Raw genomic sequence first — 24,759 nt, 5'->3', positions numbered from 1 at the left:
TATTATTATGGTCCTTCCTTCCTGGCTCCAGGAATTTTATTTTCATCTCATTTGCTTCTAAAGACAGAACTAGGTTGGAGTGTAAGATCTAAAGCAGTGGTTCTCAACCTGGGGTCCCCAGATGTTTTTGGCCTGCAACTCCCAGAAATCCTAACAGCTGGTAAACCGGCTGGGATTTCTGGGAGTTGCAGGCCAAAAACATCTGGGGACCCCAGGTTGAGAACCATTGGTCTAAAGGGCTAAAATGGATTCATCTAAGAAACCGGGTCAACTCTGTGGGACCTGATTTCCTCTTCTGTCCCATTACACACACTTGTTTTGAAAGTCTCCTCAATTGCCAAGAAACCATACACCCAGGAATCAAATATTTAAGAAACAAAAGTTCCCAGACATAGAGTTCTACATGGTTTTAAAGATCCCAGACAACATGTATATGCATCTGTGTAGCCACTGGCACAATTAATACTCCCAAAGGGTCTATGTTACCCAAAAAATCCTTTTTTTCTATGTAAAAAATCCTTTTTTTTCCTATGTAAAATATCTTCTATCTTCATCTTGCTGTCAGTCTCTACATGCTAAGAGACTCATGTTTGAAGTTGCCAAGGAATCCCAGCTGCGTTTGTGGGGAGGCTTCCACCAGTATTATAGTGGACAATTTACTGAGTCCCCTGCGTTTTCTTACCTCTGTTTCCTATCACAATAGAACGGAAAGCCTCATGATATTGCTTTAGAGAAAACATCATCATTAACCATAGTTTTTCCGCAATGTCTGTATAGCCTGCATCAATAGAGCAGATTAAACAGAGCAGCCTTTTCATTTTTCTCAGGCAGGCTATTAGAAATCCTGTTTTATCAACAAGGAAGCATTTTCTAGACATTAAATAGCTTATCACACAATTTGTTGTGAAATAGCTAGCTGACACAAAATTTAAAATACTTTCTACATATTTATCATGCCTTCCTCCAAAGGGACCCAAGGTGACAGATAATAGTATATTCTAAGCTGTGTTCTGTCTCAAAACTGAGCGGGCCAGGACTTTGTGATTTTTTGCAAGCTTAGCGCAACATATAATTGCCCTATTCAGACAATACATGTGTATATATGACACAAAAGTATCCACTGTTCTACTGTTTCAGTTCTATAAATAACAAATGACATCTTTGGATATACACCCATTAACATGAGCAATATGTCGAACAATTTTTAAATCTATTCAATACTTCTAAACTATTAATAATTAGAAATGAATATATTAAAAAATCAAACAAGGCAACACAGTCTTTCCTCTATTGAAATTGCAAAGCTGTGTTCCTGGCTTGCTCTATATAGTCAATGTCAGTGGATGAGCAAATATAACCTTCAGATAAATGGGACAACCTAAAAAGAGGCTGAAAAGGGAAAAGATTGCAGGCTTTTGTATCTTTAATCTCATTTTGGTAATCCAACATAACCTGTTCAAGCAAATACATATTAATGCAGCAACATATGACAGAACTATGAGTTACACACAAAGGATAAATATTCTTTTCATTCCCATAATCCAATCTTTTCACATTACTTTTAAGATTTATTACATAGTTCAAAGTTTAATGCCTAGATATTTAACAAACTGTTTGAAATATGTCTTTAGCTATAAGAAAATATCAGTATCATTGGCCCATCATGAGATTAGAAATATATGTGGAGCAGCAAGTATTTGCTGAAAAGCTTTTCAAAGAAGCTGCATGATCTCTCCATATTTGGGGATGAGAGAATAACAAAATAGCATGTTATAAGGAAGAAAATGTAAGCAAGGATGACTTGGGGAAAAAATGAGGAAGAGGCTTTATTTAGTTGTAGAATATATGCTTTGCTCACAGACGATTTGAAGTTGAAATCCCCAGTCACTCTATTAAAAATGTAAAGGTAGCAAACTTGGAGAAATGTTGTTAGCCAATGCAATCCATATTAAGTGAGATGGACCAATGGTCTGACCCACCATAAGAAAGCTTCACATATTCATATCAGTGACTGCAGAGGATGGCAAACAAACCACCAGGGACTTGAATCCCTCCTATACATGTTGATAAGGTGCACCATCTTCCTCAGGCCAAAATGGAAACTTGGGAATCATTATTTCCAGATTTTTCTTAAATCAGATGTGTTAAGGACAAAAGTAAGAAACCCCTCACCCAAACAACTGTGCTACCTTTAAAATAATGCATATTTATAGTGTATCTTTTTCTTCCAGCGTTGTTTATGAATAGCCGGTGGCAGCAAACATCTGACTGAAAGCTGAAATTTACAGCTTCCAGTCGGGGATGTTTACAACAACAGACTACTGTGCATCTGGGAAAGAAAGTCTCCTTTGAAAAGAATAAAATAAATGTTGGTTAAAAAAATTCCATCTCTCTTATAAATCATTTTATGACACCAATTAAGATTATGCTGCAATCCATCAACCTCAGATAACACAGTCACCATATGTTGAGAAAGTACAGAAGTTGATCATTCAACACTTAAGTTATGCATAAAGAATCTCAGTCAAAATGAGGTTCTTTAAAGAAAGGCTGCTTTAAAGAATGTTCAGTAATATTAAAAGCATTTATAGAAAACCCTTCAAGTAGTAGGGAACATGTTTTAAAGGTAAAAGCAGAATGTTCTTAGCAAAGGAGGATGGAAATATTGCCTTTTCTAAAAATATATTTGCGATAACAATTATCATGCAAATTAGTTATTTGCAGGGTTATTAGAGCCTCCACCCAACCTAAGAAAATATATATGTGGTATATGTGTGTGTGTGTGTGTGTGTGTGTGTGTGTGTGTTAAGATACAATTACTTGCTTTGACCCCTGATCCATGGATAAGTTGACCCAACCCATGTTTTCCAGACTGATTTTTGACTAAAATTTCTAGACTTATACATGAATACATATAGTAATCTATTAGGTGAATGACAATTATTATTTACAAAACATATCAATAGGAGCACTAAAAATAACATGAGGGCTATTTATCATCTTATTTGACATCTTTTTAGTGGCAAATGAAGTTGTCATACATACTGCTATTGAACCAACAAGCATAAACAGCTGGTGTAAGGAGGCTAAATAATACAAACCATATGCTCTCAGATTTGTTCATTAAGTCAAAAACATGTCAAGCTAGGAAGTCTTCAACTATGATCTTAAAGTAAAAAACACTGAAAATGAAGTTATGGATATAGAATGTATAATATACTTTGCTCACATGTTCTAAAAAGCCTTCATTAATATTGTGCAGGTGTGTTAGAGAAAGAGAAAGCAAGCTATGGTTCACACTAGGAAAGTGAAGACTGGCAGGAATCAGTAGCATCTTGACATCACCAATAATGCAACACACAAAGTCGAGTTTGCAGGAATCAGTCTTGTCAAAGTCTAGTTAGGATCCATTCACTTCACCTTCTGTCAATGTTGCATTAGCCTAATTATACAAACTTTTTATCAAATGAGATGATTCTAATTTGATCTGCTGCTGTTGTTTGATGCAATTTTATCTTAAATATTTTATATATAACAATGATTTGTTTATAGAAATCTTTTAAAGGGGTGAGACTCCTATCACCAAAAAGAACTGGAATGCAGATTGAATGTGGTCTTTTGTGGCCCTCTCTCTTCATTTTTACAGAAAAAAGAGTGTCTCAGAAAAAGTCCAAGGAGGGGGATGTGTGGAAAGAGGGAGAGCCAGGTCAAACGATCTCTTTACCCATTACAAGGACTTTTTCCAGTTATCATCCCTACAAAAAAAAATCACCTATCATGGGCTGCTTAAATAATAATTAAAACGAGTTAGAAACTCATCATTTGGAGGGAAAGAGCACATTCTGACTTACATAAGCCAGTACTGTGACAGTCTCTCAGCATACAACAGAGTTCAAGGAGGAAGTCTGAGAAAAGCACTCACAGACATATCAAATGAACAGCTATAATTTTTACGACATCTAAGGCCATTATAATCCTGCTTTCCAGTGTGCCATGCCAGCTGCATCTCCATCAGAAAGCTATCTATCCTTTAGACCTGAGGGAAGAGAGAGGATAGATTGAACAGGGATGATTAGGTGATTCTAGTTCCAACCCTGTAACTTGATATCCCCCCTCTCCAACATCTTCTCTATCAGATTCCAATACTCAGATAAGTTTTGTCAATGTAGGAATCACATAAACAGACACTTTACCAACAAAAGGTCCCAGACTCGTTCTTCAGGATTTCTCAATAGAACTAAAACAGATATAAGCCACTTCATTAAGTGGGTTATTCCTTCACCAGTGACTAACAGGACGGATTTAATTAAAAACAAGCTGAAGGTTAAACATTTTCTGAGTGACTGAATACATCTGCCTGAACGGCAGGCACATCAATGAAAGGACATGCAACTAGAAAACAGACCCCAAATGAAACATTTGCTAACACTTCATAATGGAACATGTGGTGGTGAACTGAACTAGAGACATATTTGTTTGAAAACATTTTCCACAAATAGATCTTGATATAGCCACATCAGAGTTCGGATAGGGAAACTCCATGCAGTCTCTCTGGGTAACAAACTGACCTCAGTTGTTTTTCAGAACAAAGTTAAAAAGCCAGTAGTTATTCACAAAAAAGATGCTCTTTGAGCAATTCTAGAACTGGAAATCTGGAAAGTAATGGGACATTTCATGCCGAAGTAAGCACATGGTATTTCACTAATTAGGCAGCTGAGCATGAAGCTGGAGCGGGCCATTTATAACAGCTTTCTCCTTTCGTGTAAAGAAAAAGGTTACTGAAAATAACAGAGGACAAAAGTAGGAGTTGCCTAACTTTCTTGACGTTTTTATTATATCTGTCGTCTGTGCAAAACTATAGGAATAAATTCCAATTAAGACAACAAAGCTTAGTCCTGAGTAAGTACGCAAAGGAATGAACTATGAAATAGATTGACAGGAAAACCAGATCTTTGCACCAACAGTTACAATCACTATTCAAAGTATTGCAAGGATCTCAGTTCTCTGGTATCCTATTCCTATTTATACTTTCAAAAGACTTGGTTAGTGCTATAGCTGGATTGTCTCTTAACATGGTAAAGCTACTCAAAACAGTCCAGGATGCTGTATTTGGCTGTAGTTTAAAACCTGCTATTTAAAGTTTTGAGCCCCTTCAGCACCTTCTGGATTAATTCATGGCAAGACTTTGTCTACAAGCTTAAAAGTTGATATCTTGGGACTGGGTTGTCTGAAGCATCATGTTATCTGTAAGACTACTGTTAGAAAATAGGAGAGGAACTTGTAAGTGGCCAGCCAAGTTAAGGCTCTAGAACTCCCTGCCCACTGAGACCTATATAATACCACCACTCTATTATTTTCCTTGCGTTGATTGATAAATAGCTTCCTGTACTGGCAAGAAAGGTACCTCAATCCTATAACAGTGCTGTCACTGTTATTTAAAAAAAATAGTTGTCTTTCTTTATTTTGATATACATTTTCTTGATAATTATGTGTTCTCTACTGCTGTGGATTTAATTATAAGTCTTTTTAGCAACCTCACTTATAATTCAAGCACCAGACTTCATATGGCTTTAGAATATGGTTTCTCCAACAGTAGAAACATCACTGTTTCCCCTCCAAAAATTCAAGAGGTCTATATGACTATAATATTCTATATATGTTCTTCAGAAAAAAAGGGCATCTAAATTAAGGGGCTCTAGTCACATTAAATAGGTCTCTTTCCAAACTTACCACTTTAGCAGAAGTGTGTCAAGCCAAATGTAAAATAATTTAATCTTTTAGATAGATTTTTTTAAAAAAGAACACTTTATTCAAAACCCTAAGTTTTAAATTCAACAGTGAAAATCAAGACTATTACAAAAGGTTTTTCTGCTCTTTTTGAAAATGAATTCATTCACTAAGAAGTGAATATATCTGGTCAGAAGGTGACTGCCGCCTCCCAACAACTGAGTAGACAACCATCAGAAAGAGACTGGAGCAAGGCATTTTGCCACTAAAAACAGCTGCAGCAGACCATCTGGACGGAGGAGGAAAAACAGTTATTTCTAAGAGTGAAAGGACAATATCATTTCAAAATCAGCAGGGGAAAATTGTTTTAATTACTTCACATCAGCTCAAACAGCTTTCCAGAAATTAGTATTCTTTCCCAAAAAAATTAGCAGGAAAGGGGTCATAAAAGGTTCTAGGCATCAGCATCCAGATTCAGAAGAGGAAAATAAACTGGAAGAGCAAGCCTGGTTTCTGTAGCTATCCTTTTTAAAAAGAAGAGTTCATTCCCACATTTCCTTCAGCAAGAACGTACTACACTCATATCTGGTTCATACAAATTTCAGTGTGGAGTAGAATACAGGTGTTCCTTTTTACTTTTCCATTAGACTGAGAAGAATGGTGGCTATATCAGATTCCTCTTCTCAAATGCAGTGACATTATTAGAAATGGGCATGGGCGGGCAATTTCTAGCCAAAAGAATTGAACTAGCCACATTTATCCCCAAATTGCACATACTTCTTTTGAGAAGAGAAAAAGTAAGAAGAAATTGTTCACTTTCTCAAGATTAAATTAACACTAAATTGTTGTCCAACTGTCCTATGAAAAGCATACATCAAGCAGTAAGCCAGAAGCAGAAAGGCAATGTGAACAACAATCTAAATAAAAATATTTTAATAGCCAAGCTACAGATGATACTCTTTTTGACACTTGTGTATCTATCAACTAAAAAGTATCAAAGGGAGTTCAATCATTCTCCTCTAGCCTTACTCTCATCAGAAATTGTTCTTCCAAATCTCTTTTGAGTTCCAGAAAAGTGCTTCAGAATATATGAGCCATTAACTGAAGCAGCCAAATCTTACTCAAGAGCTACAAATTGTGATCAAGAAGGCACTTCTAAATATGTAAGTGTAAATTTGTAAGGAAGAGTGATCATTCCACTTTCTTTCAGGAAAGGGAAAAGAGGCCCCTCCATTTAGATATATCATCTACAATACATATACTGTGTTTTTTATGTACTCAAGGTTTTTCTTTTATGCATGTGGACAATCTTCACCATAAATACACAACATAGACTAGAATTCTGAATTTGCTTTAAGATCTCTCCTGATGAGGATTTTATTTTTAAGAAAAAAAAACAAGAGAACTTAACTGAACTTACATAATGTGAAAGATGTTGCTGATTGAAGATTATGCGAAGATGCAAAACCTTGTTGTTTTATGTGTTTCTATAGAGGAGTTTATTTATTCTGTGAAGCCTGTATTGCTAGATGACAGACATAATTTTAAGAAGGCTGGGTAGGTTTGCAGGTCAAATCTGGACAGTTGTAGAGGTCCAGAATTGAAACAAGATGGCTATCCAAATCAAGTTCGCTATCTCAACTTAATTTCTAATATTCATGGTAAAAAAATAAAAAATAAAGCAAAATATACTTATGCTGGGAATTAAAAACACAATAAGGTAAGACTTGTAAAAAATCGATAAAGCAGGCAAATACTACAAGGCACCTCACATTCAGTTTTCTGTACTAGCTGAGGCCCACGAGTCCAAGTATGACTGATTTTTACTGCACTACATAACAGTGTCTCTGGAGTGTTGTACCTTACTTTCTGCACCTTTCTCTGTGTGGGGTCAGTGGCTTCCTTGCAAAACCAATGGAAGGAACAACAGTATGCTAGGCTACCTGACAGTAATTGTTTTGATAAAGCTAAAAGACATCCATATTCAAACTGTCTTAGAAGATGATAAGTCAACCATATTATTTACTGGGTACTGATCCAAACTGCAACTGAACTGAATTTTTTAAACTGTACAACTTGGCAAGCAAGGAAGCAATCTTTCAACAAAATGACAAACACAGAGTTCCAGTACCTCAACATCAAAGATTAGCTCTGTACAACTTCTGAAACAATCAATACATATGTCAGCTATGACAGACCATTAACATGATAAAGATGTCAAGACCGTCATTATGTCCCAGCGTACCAATTAAAATTTGACTTGCTTGAATTAAGACAGAGGAGTTTTAAGTCATAATAATCTCTTTCTGGCATCCTCAGAAAGCATACTTTCCATTTATGCAAAATTTCAATCAAGATCTTATTGTAGCATCTTATTCTAGACAAAGGGCCAAAAACCTATAAGGTTCAAAATATGGAAGAAAACAAAAAAGTATTTCTTGAATGTTCTTAAAATGAGAAATATACTTTTAAGCAATCAAATTATGTGGGGACATAAGAGAAGCCTCCCAACTAACACATCCAGGCATCCCCTGGGCAACATCTCTGTAGACAACCAATTTTCTCACATCAGAAGTGACTTGCAGTATGTTCTCAAGTTGCTTCTGATATGAAAAAATGGATAAGTAATAAACAATAGGATGAAATGAGCAAATATACATAAAATCATTTAAGTCCTAAAAGATTCTGCAGGGATAGTTGTTGCTGGAAGTTTTAAAGTTCCTCTGAATATATTTTGTCATTTTTCATAATACAGTGATTTCTTTGAGAAAACAATATTTAATGCTATTGTTTAGCTACACATTCATTCTGATATTATTTGTAAATATACCTCATGAGATAAGGGACTTGATCATTAGGATTCCAGTGCAAGATACATTAATAATGAATAATAAACTATTAGTAGTAGTAGGAGGAGGAGTATCATTATTACAAATCAGTATGCTGCATTATCTTTTTTTAGTAGTGCTACTCAAAGTGGTGATCTATGTATAATTAGAGATATGTCAGTTATCAGCCATCTGTTTGTGCAAGTTTCCAAAAACATGAACAGTTGTAACCAGTTGATCCCTGGCACATTACAAAAAAAAATAGGATTGGTCTGTCACGTCAAACAGGTTAAAAAGCACTTCTTAACAAAAAGCTGAAGCAACACTCTTGGAAAGACTCTTTTACTGGAAGAAGAGCTACCACTTTGCTGTAAAATGCTCATTCCACATGCCAAAGCCCTCAATATCGAGGACCTTCAAAAGGAGCTGTAAGGAGTCCAGGTTGCAGAACACGGGGGGGGGGGGGGGGGGGACCGACCTATGAGTCTCTGTAGGGAATTATCACCATAGGCATAAAATGACAACTGAAAGCAAAATACATCCATATGTATTCATGAATATAATTTATTCATATTATCACATATAATGTATTGTGTTTTGATATACATCTTTAAAACTCAAACCAAGGAGAAAATTAGGACAGAAAACAAATATATTCAGGATTTGTTGAAAACAAACCTGTGAACTGCAAATGGATGAATAGATATATCTGTTCCTGGCAAAGAAGGCTACACATTTTGATGCAATGACTCCAACTCTGTTTGGTAAATCTTTAAGTGTGTTTTACCTTCTTCCTACTGAAGTCAGTACTTTCAGAGAAAACACATACACATTTTCAAGTTATCCATAATATGAACGTAGCTACTTTTAACCTACCAAAGTTTTGTTAGAACTAGTCTTCATAGTTGAAGTCTTCTACTGGAACCTGGTGTAAGAAGCACTCAGCATATCTGTCAAATAGTAAGCATCCTACAAATAAGACAAGGAAAATAACACATCATAGTAAAAAATGCAACAACATCTCTACAACAGACCACCTACATTTCTGACTTGTATCTGTAAGACCACATATGAAAGTGTTTTAAAACACCTAATATCTTCTGATATCTGACCCCTGGTGGCAAGTTCCTTAAAAAAGAAAGTATGGCACTTCCAGCTACAGAATAATCTGGTTTAAAAAAGAAATCAGAACTTAATAGAAGCAAATGATCATTTAAAACTGAGTTGATGAGCCTATTCAGAACATACAGGTGATGGGAGGAAGGACACCAACTGACGGAAAATTTCATGCATCATATTATTAAACCATAAAAATACTTATCTATGAAGACTCTAATCACGTTTAAATAACTTTTGATGCATTTACCAACCAAAGTATATACTTCTGGATACAGGGAGAGTTCCAAGTGGCTCACATCAAGAAAGAAAAGCAATATAAAAAATATAAAGTACTTTAAAAAGAATAAATAATTGACAACATGAATCAATCAGTACAAAAACTAGTTATGAGATGGAATGCCTACTAAAACAGGATTTTCAGCAGCATTCATGGTTGCATATTGTTTCTACCTCTTCAACCTATTGAGGAAGACAATTCCAAAGAATGGGAGCTACTGTGAAGAAGACCTGTCATCCTGATGTGGCCAGACATTGGTTGGAATGTGTGATGTCCCATGGGCCAAGGAGTCCTGATCCCAGTGCCATTGTAGCTGATGAGGAGGAAAACAGGGGATTTTTGCCGGCTCAGCAAGAGCCGGAATCTTTCCAGATGCCTGTTGTTGATGTTTCTACCCGAGAGCCCATTACGGAAGACCTTGACCAGGCCTTTCCCACTGCCTCCCCTCCTTTTCCCAGGAAACAGTCCTATGCGGCGGGCAGGAGCGAGAAAGAGCAGGTTCGGAGGAGCTTGAGAATAGCAGCTAAACAAGACGCTAATTAGCCATGTTCCCCTGGGAAATTCTAGGGAGGAACGCATCTGGAGGGAGATGTGAAAGGAAGCTGGACACCTGCTTTGCAGAGAAATGAAACCGGGATAAAAGTGCCGGACACGAAGGATTCCATGCGGAGTCAACAGATCTACTTCGGGAGTGATTTTGTGGTTCCAGCCAAGTGTGGACTTCGCAAAGTCCGCAACTCCAGTTCCTTGCCTTGCCTTGTCTAGCCAAGTATTCAAGAAATATCTTGCCTTGTTTCCAGCCTTGGACCTTGCATCTAGTATCAAGCCTTGTCTCTAACTTTGCTGTGGACTTACTTTGAACCTTGGAAAGAATTTGGACGTTTCCCCACTCTATTGCTTGCAAATAGAGTGTGTTTCGGTTTGGAACTTCAACTTTGGACTCTAATATAAAATATTGGACAATATAATTTTGGACTATTTGTGACCTTACCTGAAAGGTCTTTTATTGGACTATATTTCCTACTTGTTTTTATTATTCTTACATATTTCCTTAATAAAGATATTAGATAGTTTTTGGCCTCCGTGTGTCGGTTCTTAGTGCTCTCGTTGCCCTGGGCGTGACAGAATGCCTACTAAAATGGAATACCTAGTAAAACAGAATTTTCAGAAGCATTCATGGTTGTATATTGTTTGTACCTCTTCAACCTTTTGAGGAAGACAATTCCTAAGAATGGGAGCTACTATGAAGAAGACCTGTCATCCTGATGTGGACAGACATTGGTTGTAGTATTAGCAATAGAAGATCTCAGCAGTCAACAGGGGAATACATAGATAAAAACAAGGTATCTCAGTCCCAAGATATCTTGGGCTTTGTCAACAAAACCTCAAGCATGCATGGTAAATTATCAGGTGGATAGATAAGAACATATCTTACTGCAGTCCATTGATCCTTGCTGCAGCTCATTAAGAGTTCAATAGCAAGAAGCTAGGAGAGACCTTTTTAAAATCCACAATGTGAAGCCATAGAAGGACTCTAAATTTATCTGTCAGTCAAGAGGATAACTGTGAGGAACAGTAAATCACAGTTTCTGTATCACTGAAACATACAGAAATGTGGGTACATGTTATCCTTCTAACACAGAAGCTGATGCGGAAAGAGTCCCTTGAAGGCAGAGAGATGAAAAACCATTGCTCTAATGGTTTACTACACATTTGCACTGCCAATTTGTTTACTACAACAAAAATCAATTATGCTACATGACAGAAATAATGGTAAGTTTGGCAACTCAACCACTCCTTCCGTTCTACAGCTTACTTTTGTCCCACTTGCTCTTTCATCTCAGACATAATTTTAAGAACATAGAAAACATGCCAGCTGCCGCACTCTTCCTAGATTGAAAAATGCCTTGGAGGAAGCTTCAGACATGCAGCAACAATGCTATCTAGGGCACTGCTTGTTAATACTCTGCTTTCCTTTAATCTTTCTAACATTCACTTCCATATAAATATCAGGACCAGTTGATTTAATCTAAATGTTTCAATTCAAAGTAGTCATGTTAATAGTCTGAGATGCTCCTCATGATCACTTCTTTCCTCAACAAAGATATGTCTCCTACAGACTACATGTGATAAGCTAAAATGGTAGTCATGTGATGGTTTATACAAAGCCTATGTTGTGAAGTAGATAAAACTATTCATCTGAACTCTAAGAGGCCTGACTTCAAAATCTTTCTCAGGTGCTATCAACAGTCATAGATAATTTTGGCAAATCAAGCTCTGCTTCAATTTTCCACTGTAAAGGAGGAATAATAAACTTCAGGTTATGAAAATAATTGAAAAGAATTTGCATAACAAAAGTGTCGCATAGACAACAATTACAAATTGTACGGTCTATCCAGAATGCAAAACACTGCATGGATCAACCAAAATGTTGACTGCTCACACAAGTTGGTTAAGTGCTAAACCATATCAAACAATTTCAAAAATGGGTCTCATTTTATTTTCAAGCTAATGTTAAGAAACACAAACATTTTATATCCAGAAAGTAAAATCCTGTCAGGAGACGGACATACATAGATGTACTGGATCGCACTATGATGATCAGAGCCACTATTCCAACATTCTCCAATACAGCTTTTAAAAGCTACTTCCTGTAAGCTGGAAAAAATTCCTTCAGATAATTTCAGTGCTACACAATAGAGCGCGAATAAGAATTATTTGTCTTACAAGTCTATTTTTGAAGCCCCATAATTAATCTATGACACATCCTGTTTGTGTCTATGCTTGAGGGGGAGGGGGGGAGTAAAAACTTGGAACAACAACAACAACAACAAACAAGATTACTATTATTTTACAATGATAAGGCATGTCCACTGGTGGAATGTGGCTGCCATAAGGGCTCAATTTTCCAGCTGTCAACAGTTAGTAAACAATTACATTAACTAACAAATCACACATACCTCTGTTTTTCAACACTATGAATCATGAAGGCAGCTTTGGTTGAGGCTGTGGATCAAGACAACCACCAGGGAAAACACCATATTAGCAGTGGTACAATAGCAATACATTGTAAGGTCTAGAACAGGGGTCCCCAAACTTTTTAAACAGGGGGCCAGTTCACAATCCTTCAGACTGTTGGTGGGCCGGACTATAGTTGGCCACTGAGCAATAATAATAATAACAACAACAACAACAACAAACAACAATAATAAAGAGGGTTGGAAGAGACCCTTTGGGCCATTGAGTCCAATCCTCTTCTGCTTGTGTGTACTGAAAGCACAAGCAAAGCATCCCTGACAGATGGCCACCCAGCCTCAATGTTAATAATAATAATAACAATAATAATAATAATAAATGTGCCATGCCAAAAGATCTCAGCTGGCATTTGGAAACAATAGACACTGACAAAATTACGATCTGCCAACTGCAAAAGGCCACCCTACTGGGATCTGCACGCATCATCCGAAAATACATCACACAATCCTAGACACTTGGGAAGTGTTCGACTTGTGATTTTGTGATACGAAATCCAGCATGTCTATCTTGTTTGCTGTGTCATACAATAATAGTAATAATTGTTGTGCCAGCTGTCAGCTCTAGTTCGTAGTGCAATTTTCTTGTATTGATTCTTTGATTGCTGTTCTTTGAGGATTTTCACACAGTCCTAAATGTTTGGGAAGTGTTCGACTTGTGATTTTGTGATACAAAATCCAGCATATATATCTTGTTTGCTGTGTCATACTTATAATAAAAAAGAGGGTTGGAAGAGACCCTTAGTCCAACCCCCTTTTGCCTCTGCGCACCAAAAGCACAAGCAAAGCATCCCTGACAGATGGCCACCCAGCCTCGATGTTAATAATAATAATAATAATGATAAGGGTTGTAAGAGAAGAAGAGACCCCTTGGATTATTTAGCCCAACCCCCTTCTGCCCTTGTGCCATGGGGGCCGGATAAATGGCTTCGATGGGCCGCATCCGGCCCTCGGGCCTTAGTTTGGGGACCCCTGGTCTAGAAGTTGCAAGTGATGAAGGTGAGGAGTGAGCAAGCCTAATATTCGGGGTTGCAACAGCCATGTCTCTTCTTCCTCATCTACCTATCACTTTTATGCCCATGCATTTCGTGTTATTTGAAAGATACAGACTGGGATTTAACAGGTATATAAATCTTTCAATAACAAATTTGCCAGCTGCCATGCGAGCTGACCGATTGTATTAACTCCCACCAAGAGCAGAAGATTATAAAAATGGTAAAGCACGTTGTAGGGAACTCACACAGGCTTGAAAAATATTCAAAGAGTGAAGTCACCCCATGTACTGAACCCTCTTATCTCCCAAATGCCTCATCCAATTTACTTCAAATATTCCAGAAACATTTTACCATAAGAACTATTACACAAGGTTTCAATCACCAAGTATGCTTTTAAGGTGGTGAAAGAGAAAACAGAAATCAAACAGAAAACATAGGAATGTCTTCTAACTCTCAAATCTACTTAAGCTTTGGTGACAGTCCTGTGAACAAGAAAACACAAAATTAGGTTTAAGATCAATTAAAACATATCAGAATATCCTAGAGTTTTCTACCCAAAAATGGAAAAATATATTTGCTGGTTTATAACAGAAGCATCAATAACATTTTGTGATGTTTACCTACTTTTTTAGTGATCAGAATATCAATTGTGTTCAGTTGATTACAATAGTAGCTCATGGCACTTCATGAAACCCAAAAAAGGGGCTCAAAGGATGAGATGCACCACAGAAAGCAAGAAGTTATTTCAAAGTAATACTGTAGGTTGAAAAGGTGGTAAGTGAAGATTTGCCAGCTTCTGTCCTAATAGTTGATGCTCTAGTTGACAACTACTTGGAGCTGATCAGTCAATTCTTCATCTTCCTGTCACTTCTTCAAGGAATCTTTCAGATGTTTCTCACTTCCACCGTTTCTAGCAGAAGACAACTTCAGTTTCTCCCTTGCAATTCATCTCTCCCAAACAGGATTTCACAATATCCTACCTTTCTGTCAGTTCTACTTTCTTAAAATAATAACTTGTACTTATTTCAGAAAATAGCAATGTATAAAGAGTGGGACTCCTGCACCCTCCAGATGTTGGATAGAAAGCCAACACAACACCAATCAGGGATAATGGAAGATTTTGTACAGCAATATCCGGTGGACAACTTGATTCTTACTGCTGTAATATACAGTAAATGTCTAAAAGATCACGCAAAAAGTTCTAAAATGGAGCTATAAGACAACTTTCAAGATGCATACAGCTAACTATTCTGGACCTTACTCAGTGTACAGAAGTCCTGCAATAAAGGATTTCTCAAAGTAGCTGGAATTACAGAAGAGCTTCCTGAAGTACATTCCAATACTCGAGGGCATATTTAACTGTGAAAATATGTGCAAACACACTTCTAGTAGCGGAGAACTAGGACCAGAGATAAACGGTTCTAAGTGATTTTGTTGACTCTTGCAAGGTTTGTCTGACCTGGTTGTTTCATTTCACATGTGCTTATTTTAGTTATGAATAAAAATTCATCTGAAAGATATTCAAACTGCTCTTTTTTATTCTTTGTGTTCTTTCTGCCTCTGATACCAAAGAAGTAACACCCAAGAATATATCTACTTTCTTAACTGATGTACAGTATACCAACCAGTACACCAAACTCTAGTTGCTGTAATTCGCTCCCAGCACAATGTAACCTGATAGAAGTGTCTGTGCTAGCTGTGGAATCTTTTATTTACAAAGCTGATATGGAGAAATGAATGAATGTAGTCTATCTGGTGTAAATTAAAGTAATTTGGGTAAATGACTTCTTCAAACCAACTCAGACCAGTTAAATCGGGAATGATCAGCTAAATAAGTGTTCCTTGCAAACAGTAGCCGATGCTGAAGGTAGCTATGAAATTGTTGGATTGGTTGAGTCTACTGTGTGTGAAATGCTTGGGAAGAAAAGTGTTTTGGATGTCAGATTTTGGAACACCTGTTTTTGCATATGTTTACGTATGAGATGGGAATCAAGGTTTAAACATAGCCTCAGCCTCAGAAAAGCCTATGATAGGTCTGTGTTAGGGTCGTCACAAGTCGGGGACAACTTGAGGGCATACAAAACAACAACAAACATAATGAGGTATTTTGAAGATGAGACCCAAATGCCGCATGACTATCCTTTTTCAGACTCCACACCACAATGAAAGTCTTGATGCCTCTTTGCATTAGCAGCAAAACTGTCAAACTCAAAATACAGTCCACTTGCACCAGACGTTTGTAGCAACAAGATCCTAGTCAAACAAGCTATTTTAAATTTTAAACCCAATTTGTTAAAACTTAATAGCATTTCCACTTTTTGCTTTCAGCACTCTTTTTCAAAATATGTTTCCATTCATTGACATAAAACCATAGAAAATCTCTTAATAATATCCTTAGGAAATCATTAAGAAAGATGCAACACCACTTGTCATTTTCCTCTTATTCTGAACAGATAAGGGAGAACGCCACCGCACATTCTAAGAAGTGAACTGATTGTGAAGGGCCTTATTTAAACCAAAACAATTTTATCAATACAGACAGAAATCTAATTCTCAGCAGTAAGAGATCAGACAATATAACCCTGCCATTTTATACAGTAACTGTGCTGGTTCATCATGTGTCAGTTTCTATTCAAACCAACAAACTGTACAAACCTTCTAAGCAACCAGCTGGGAGGATGATTTATTTACCCCAAAGTGAAAATACAAAGAAGTTTACTTTTCATTAAAATGAGGAAACCTGCTGTCACCAACACTTTTATTACTTGCCTGCACATAGGTGGGATAACATGGAGTCATCACGCTGACAATTCTGGCAAGTACAAATGTAAGGCTGTGCTATGATGAGCTATTCCCTGGCTGCACAACAGTCATCCCATCTACTCAAGTACAGCAGATTACATCTGTTCACACTGGGGATTTCACACATATTTCAATCATCTACTTGGGTACACTTTTACTTAATGCAATAATACTGTTAAGAAACAACTTCTAATACACACAGTTCGCATACACTATACACAACAAACATATCTTGGATACTCCCACAGACTGGGCACAGAATACAGTAATGGAATAATTTCAGGAAATACTACATGGAATGTGGGCGGGGGAGCTTACTACAATGTCACACAAAGTCTTTGCAATAACTACTGTTAGTAGAAAGTTTCTGAAAGCAAAACACAAGTTTCCAAACAACATACAAAGTCTTCTTGCTTTCATTAAACATTCTACCTCATTTTGCTTTTCCCCATCTCCTTTTGCTTTCTTAAATAATAGTAGTTTGCCTGTGTAAACTACTTTTTCTTCAGTCAGAAAATATTTTCCCTCACTACTTCGTGTTTCACTTTTTGCGGATTCTCTGTTTCGTGGTTTTTCAATAAACTCTAAAAGACTATTATAAATCATAAAAAATTACATTTTACAGCCTAAGGAAGGAGAAGCCGAAGGAAGACAGATAAACATGGAAGGAAGTGGGAAAGGATGTGATAAAGAACTGTTACTGGGAGCCTGCCATTTCTCATCTTGATTATGCTGTGCAGTTTCAGGGAAATATTTATAGGACCTCTCTTCTCCCAAACACAGTTTATTACTCTAGCTCTAAGAAGAAAAGGAAATCAACACCATTTGAAGTGTCACATTCCTATTTCTGAATATGCATTTGCCCCAAAGTATAGTAGATTGTCAAAAAACAGTCCCTTGTTACGAGCTGTTTGGTTAACCAATAATATAAACATGTCAAACAAGAAACCCCTTCCTTTCAGACATCCATTTAACAAAACAATATTCCATTAAGACTAGTGAGGAGACAGGAAGAGCCAGTTTCTAACTTTTCTGAAAACCAGGACTGTGTGCATTTTTGTAATACAAATAGTACCTATTTCTCTTGCAAGTACCCAAATGAAAGAAAAGTCTTATACGATATCTGTGAGCAAAATAGGAACATTTTCAAATCAAAGACACCATCTCCTATTCCATTTATGATACATCTGCTCTCTAAAGGAGCAAAACAAGGAAGTTAGCCTTTCTTTGCCTCTCCATTAAAAAAAACAACACATAAGCAGCAGAAAAAAATTCAAGTAAGGCATATGTCTCTCACCAGAACATATATTTTCAAAAAGCACCTTCCCCAAAAGGTATTCTTCTTTTTTCTACTTCACCATAGCAGGACTTCTGTTCAATTTTGACACACGCAATATATAACCATGATGCACAAGATGGAAATAGCTGCAGATAATATGGGAACACTTCATTGCATGGGGGAAGGTAAAACAATAGAGGACTCTGAGTGACATTTGGGGGCAGGCAGAAATAGCAGCAGCCACTAGAACTAGAAATTATTCTTAAGGGAAATTTAAATTCGCCTTGTCATTGTTAAGCCTCTGGATTCTACTCAACTCTTCATAATGTGTAAAGAATGATATATACTAGTATTATTATAAAGCATTTCTGGCACTCATTCATATTTTTATTGTTTTAAATGTTATTATATTTGTTTCATCCACCATGTTTGACACTTTAAGTCTTAAAGACATCCTACAGATATTTTATTTATTGTCTCTGAGTATTTAGGGAAGAAATGCATTCCTATTGGTGGGGGGGGGGTATCCCTGGATGCTTGGAGGAATTGGAGGAGATAGGAGAATCTTCTAAAAACAGTCAGAGATACTTGAAAGAAACTGATACTGACAATATTATATGAGAAGAAGCAAGTGGAATGACATACCCTGCCAACATTTCATAAATGAAAATTGGGCTCCATAATCGTGTTTTAAACTGACTCTTTATGATGTTATGATGTTGATTAGGTTCGTCCCCATGTAAGCCGCTCCGAGTCCCCTCGGGGAGACAAAAATAAAGTTGATTTTATTATTATTATTATTATTATTATTATTATTATTATTATTATTATTATTATTACAGTAACTTTAAAAGTGAAGAACAGTGTAAATGACTTCTGTATTGGCAACCATCATTCAAATACTTTCTAATATTTCAGACTGCCAACCCCCAGTCTAAATGCCCCAAAGCCCAAAATACCATAAAGGCACAAGATCTCAACTGATCTTGGAAGTTAGGCAGGGAGAGCTCTGGCTGGTACTTGGATGGGAGACCACCAAGAAAAAAAGCACAACTGCTGTAAGCTATATTTGAGAAGGAGGACCTAGTTAAACCACTTTTGATTATTCCTAGCCTATTAAAAATCCTATAAAATGCACGGGGTTGCTAAAGGTTGACAGGCAAACACTCATATATTTTCACAGATGAAAACCTGGATACTCGAGAACAAGAGTAGAGTCAAAATGGCTAAGGCTATAAAGAAAAGAAGTCAAACGAGCCTGCATCCATTTGTCTTTACCTGGGACAGTGTAGAATCTGGCCTCTACCAGATTGATATGGTTGGAAGGTATGGGTTCATTGCCTTATGGGAACTGGAAAGGGAGGAATGACGGCACATGTGGTCACTCAGAGGTCATGGAACTAGGGAGGGCTTTCCTGTGAAAACTCCTTTAGGTGCCTTTGTTGAAGTTGAGACAGAAGATGTGGCAATCTGAGAGCTGGAAGAGAAGATCTGGCAATATGGGAGTAGAGGGAGAAGATGCAGCGATATGGGAGAAGTTGTGGCCATGTGGAAGCGCAGGGCGAAGATGTCTGGCGATATGGAAGTTGACAGAGAAGTTGTGTCAATGTAGAAGCCAAGGGAGAAGATATAGTGACATGAGAGAGAAAGGCCCCTTCCACACAGCTGAATAAAATCCCACATTATCTGCTTTGAACTGGAATATATAGCAGTGTACTCAATTAACCTGGTTCAAAGCAGGGGTTTTCTGCCTTGATATTCTGGGTTATATGACTTCATGGAAGGGCCCCCAATCCAAAGCAGATATTGTGGCATAGTTTGCCTTGATATTCTGAGTTATATGGCTGTGTGGAAGGGCCCAAAGAGAGAAGATGCAGTGATGCTGGGACTGAAGGAGATGTGGCAATAAGGGACCTAAGACAGGAGATATGAGGACAGGGGAGTTGAGTACATGGCAATGGAGGTGAATGGCAGGTTGATGACAGTGGAGGTGCTATTGTGAGTACTGAGGCAGAAGTTGAGGCAATATGGAACTTGAGACAAGGTCCCCCATGACCTTCTGACAAACTAGTCAAATTTGGCTAGGCAAAACTATGTTTAGGTAGATCTGTAATTGGTTAAGCAAACAAGCCCAAAGAGTGCTTACCAATGTTTCCTCTTCATCCTGGAAAGACGTGATACATGGAGTGTGGCAGGGTTCTATCCTGGGCCTGGTTCTGTTCAACATCTTTATTAATGATTTAGATGAAGGCATGATCTTCAAGTTTGCAGACAACACCAAATTGTGGGGATAGCTAATACTCCATAAAATAGGAGCAGAATTCTAAACAATCTTAACAGATTAGAGAGATGGTCCAAAACTAACAAAATGAAGTTCAACAGGGATAAATGAAAGATACTCCACTTAGGCAGAAAAAATGAAATGCAAAGATACAGAATGTGGGATGCCTGGCTCGACAGCTGTATGTGTGAAAAAGATTTTGAATTCCTTGTGGACAAGTTAAACATGAGCCAACAATGTCATGTGGCTGCTAAAAATGCCAATGAGATTTTGGGCTACATAAATAGGAGTCTAGTGTCTAAATTAGTGGTTCTCAATCTGTGGGTCTTCAGATATTTTGCCCTTCAAATTCCAGAAATCCTAACAGCTAGTAAACTGGCTGGGATTTCTGGGAGTTGTGGGCCAAAACACCTGGGGACCCACAGGTTGAGAACCACTTGTCTAAATCCAGGGAAGTCATGCTACCCCTCTATTCTGCTTTGGTCGAACCACACCTGAAACACTGTGTCCAGTTCTGGGCACCACAATTTAAAGGAGACGTTGACAAGCTGGAATGTGTTCAGAAGAGGGCGACTAAAATGAAAAAGTGTCTGGAGAAAAAGCCCTATGAGGCTTAAAGAGCTGGACATGTTTAGCCTGCAGAAGAGAAGGTTGAGAGGAGACATGATGAGGGCCATGTATAAATATGTGAGGGGAAGTCATAGGGAGGAGGGAGAAAGCTTGTTTTCTGCTTCCTTGGAGACTAGGAAGCGGAACAATGGCTTCATACTACAGGAAAGAAGATTCTACTTGAACATTAGGAAGAACTTCCTCGCTGTGAGAGCTGTTCAGCAGTGGAACTCTCTGCCCCGGAGTGTGATGGAGGCTTCTTCTTTGGAGGCTTTTAAGCAGAATCTGGATGGCCATCTGTCGGGGATGCTTTAATGCAATTTTCCAGCTTCTTTCACTGGGTTGAACGGGATGGCCCATGAGGTCTCTTTCAACTCTATGATTCTATGGTTTGGATCCAGGTTACCTAAAGGAGCCCCCGGTGACGCAGCAGGTTAAACTGCTGAGTTGCTGAACTTGCTGACTGAAAGGTTGGCAGTTCAAATCTGGGGAACTGAGTAAGATCCCACTATTAGCTCTAGCCATTGCCAACCTAGCAGTTGGAAACATGCAAATGTGAGTAGATCAATAGGTACCACTTTTGCAGAAAGGTAACGGTTCTCCGTGCAGTTATGCTGGCCACGTGACCTTGGAGGTGTCTACAGACAATGCTGGCATTTTGGCTTAGAAATGGAGATGAGCACCAACCCCCAGAGTCGGACACGGCTGGACTTAAATGTCAGGAGAAAACCTTTTCTTTGAACTTTCCTAAAGGATGGCCTTCTCCCATACAATCCGCCTCACACACTTGGGTCTTCTTGGAGGGGCCTCTGCTCCAACCAGCCAGAACCTGGCTGGCAATCATGACCCAGAGAACCATTTCATCAGCCGCCCCAAGGCTGTGGAACGACCTGCTGGTAGGGTTGTTGTATGTTTTCCGGGCTGTATGGCCATGTTTCAGAAGTACAGTAGAGTCTCACTTATCCAAGTTTCTGGATTATCCAAGCCATTTTTGTAGTCAACGTTTTCAGTATATCGTGATATTTTGGTGCTAAATTCGTAAATACAGTAATTACAACATAACATTACTGCGTATTGAACTACTTTATCTGTCAAATTTGTTGTATAACATGATGTTTTGGTACTTAATTTGTACAAGCATAACCTACTTTGATGTTAATAGGCTTTTCCTTAATTCCTCCTTATTATCCAAGATATTCGCTTATCCAAGCTTCTGCTGGCCCATTAACTTGGATAAGTGGGACTCCAAGCCTCGTGACTTGAAGGTTGGGTTGCTGATCTGAAAGCTGCCAGGTTTGAATCCCACCCGGGGAGAGCGCGGATGAGCTCCCTCTTTCAGCTCCAGCTCCATGCGGGGACATGAGAGAAGCCTCCCACAAAGATGGTAAAACATCAAAACATCCGGGCGTCCCCTGGGAAACGTACTTGCAGACGGCCAATTCTCTCACTCTAGAAGTGACTCAAGTTGCTCCTGACAGGAAAAAAAAGTGGGACTCTACTGTATTCTTTCCTGACGTTTCACCCACATCTATGGCAGGCATCCTCAGAGGTTGTCTGAGGATGTCTGCCACAGATGTGGGAGAAACGTCAGGAGAGAATACTTCTGGAACATGGCCATACAGCCAGGAAAACATACAACAACCCTGTGATCCCGGTCATGAAAGCCTTCAACAACACATCGACCTGGCTGGTAGAGCTCCGACAGCGAAATCAGCTTTCGGGATTTAAGACACAAGCAGAGAATATAAACCAGGCCTGGGCCAACTTCGGCCTTGCCTCCAGGTGTTTTGGACTTCAACTCCCACAATTCCTAACAGCCTACCGGCATTAATTCAAACTGTAGATCAGGTATGGGCTAACTTTGGTCCTCCAGGTGTTTTGGACTTCAACTACCCGCTGTTAGGAATTGTGAGCGTTGAAGTCCCAAACACCTCGAGGGAAGGCCAAAGTTGGCCCAGGCCTGATGTAAACCGAGGGAGAACTGAGGTCCAAAGTAAGGGGTGAAGACAAGTTTCTGTGGGCATTTCTGAGGGAGATGTGGCAGGATCGGGCCTAAGAGGTGTGGGGACAGGGCAGGGCAGAAGGGAAGATAGGGTCTCCCAACATGGCTCCCCCTCCCCTCCCAAGTTTCTTCAAAGGCACAAACTCTCTTCAGCCCCCTCCTCACTGCCCCCCTTCAAGGTGAGGGGGCGTGGCCACGGGGAAAGCTCCTCCCCCCGCCGTACCTGCTCCGCTCCGGGCCCTCCTCCCGCGTCTCCTCCTCGCCTTGAGTTTGACCTTTTCCGCGTCTCCGCTCTCGCGCACCCCCTTCTTCCCTTCCCGGCTGTCTGACGTCACGGGCCTAGCAACCAATCGCGTTGTCCCTTCCTCCTCCTCCCTCCGCCCTCCCTACATAAAAGAAGTCTCGAGCTCGCACGGCAGTTGGGGAGTTGAAAGAGGGGGCGGGGCTACTGGAGGGATGTCTGACGTCACCGGCCTAACCACCAATTCCGTTTTCTTCTTCTCCTCCTCCCCCTCTCCCTATATAAGAACTTGCCTCGCGCTCGCACGACAGTTGGGGAAGTGAAAGAGAAGGCGGGGCTTAGGGAATGGGGCGTGTTAAATATGCAAATCACCTAGCGGGGCTCAGCCAATCAGAGAACGCGGATGTAGAGGGGAGGGAGGAAAGAAAATAATAAACCAGAACGTTGCGTGAGGGACATGGATTTGCGCACGCGCGGTTAGCGTCTCCCCGCTTCCTTTTAAACGCTTTCTCAGAGGAATGATAAGGGGCGGGATTTAAAAGTAGGCGGGGCCTATACCTGCTTCCAATCCTTTGATTGGCTGCCTCGCGTTCTTTTTCGTCCTCCTCTTTTTTTTTCCTTGTTTTTTTTTCCTTTTTTTCAAGTTTCAGTCTCGGTTTTGTGTGCGCGTGCGCAGCCGAGCCAAGCGGGTTTGGAAAAAGTTTGCGGAGATTTGTTGGTAAAATAAAAGTATCCTTTTGAGGCCCGACCAACATAGCTACCTCTTGAAAATATGATTTTATTATTATTATTATTAAAATTTATTTATAATTTCAAAAGATTACAATAAAAATGGGAGAACAATGTGATTGATAGTAAAGTAGTAAATGTATTATTTTTTGTTTGTGGATTATTAATTATACATATTAATAATTTGTGATATTAATAATATTTGTATATATGTGTGCGTGTGTGTGCTTTGCTTGGTTGTTTTATTGATAATATTAATATTCTTTGCTTTAATACCAGTGCTACCTCATATAATGTGAAAATGTCAACTTTGGGAAAAGATTTCAAAAAAAGAGTGCCACCAATGTGTCATGTTAAAATCGGAAGTACAAAATTATTAACTGTTTATATACATAGCTTGGGGTCCTGGGGTGCCCAGATTATTAGAAGAAGGCATTGTTTGATTTGGGATGTTAGGCAATAGTATCACTGAAGTTTGCTCCAGATCTGTTGTTGATTTGTTTCAGTGCTGTCTAGATAAGAGTGAACTACAACTCCCAGATACCCAGGACAATCACCCCCAAACCCTGTCAGCATTCACAGTTGGCCATGTTGGGTCTGTGTGCCAAGTCTGGTCCAGATCCGTTGTCGGCTGAGTTCAGGGCTCTGGATAAGGGTGAACTACAACTCCCAGATCCAAGATCAGTCACCCCTAAACCAGGCCTGTATGCACAGGGTCTGTATGCCAAGTTTGGTCCAGATCTGGTCTGTATGGGTCTGTATGCCAAGTTTGGTCCAGATCTGACATCAGCTGGGTTCAGTGCTTTCTAGACGCAGGTGAACTACAACTCCCAAGTTG

At 38.9% G+C, this 24,759-nt stretch overlaps 1 protein-coding gene and 1 non-coding gene across 2 annotated transcripts in view; both read right to left on the bottom strand.

The window, feature by feature from the left end:
• Positions 1 to 23,367, bottom strand: part of zfat (zinc finger and AT-hook domain containing) — a 156,931-nt gene extending 133,564 nt beyond the window's left edge. The window contains exons 1-2 of the mRNA XM_062980005.1: positions 23,175 to 23,367; positions 9,432 to 9,524 (exon numbers count right to left, since the gene is read on the bottom strand). The gene's annotated coding sequence lies outside the window, so the exon portion shown is untranslated. The remainder of the gene's footprint in view (positions 1 to 9,431; positions 9,525 to 23,174) is intronic.
• Positions 2,241 to 2,325, bottom strand: mir30d (microRNA mir-30d). Its single transcript, NR_129954.1, has one exon. It is a non-coding gene; the product is annotated as a microRNA mir-30d (primary transcript).
• Positions 23,368 to 24,759: the final 1,392 nt, after the last annotated feature.

This window comes from Anolis carolinensis, chromosome 4 (assembly GCF_035594765.1).
Source record: "Anolis carolinensis isolate JA03-04 chromosome 4, rAnoCar3.1.pri, whole genome shotgun sequence".
Lineage (NCBI taxonomy): Eukaryota > Metazoa > Chordata > Lepidosauria > Squamata > Dactyloidae > Anolis > Anolis carolinensis.
Note: the sequence above shows the minus strand (reverse complement) of the source record. Positions and strands in the feature narration are given on the sequence as shown.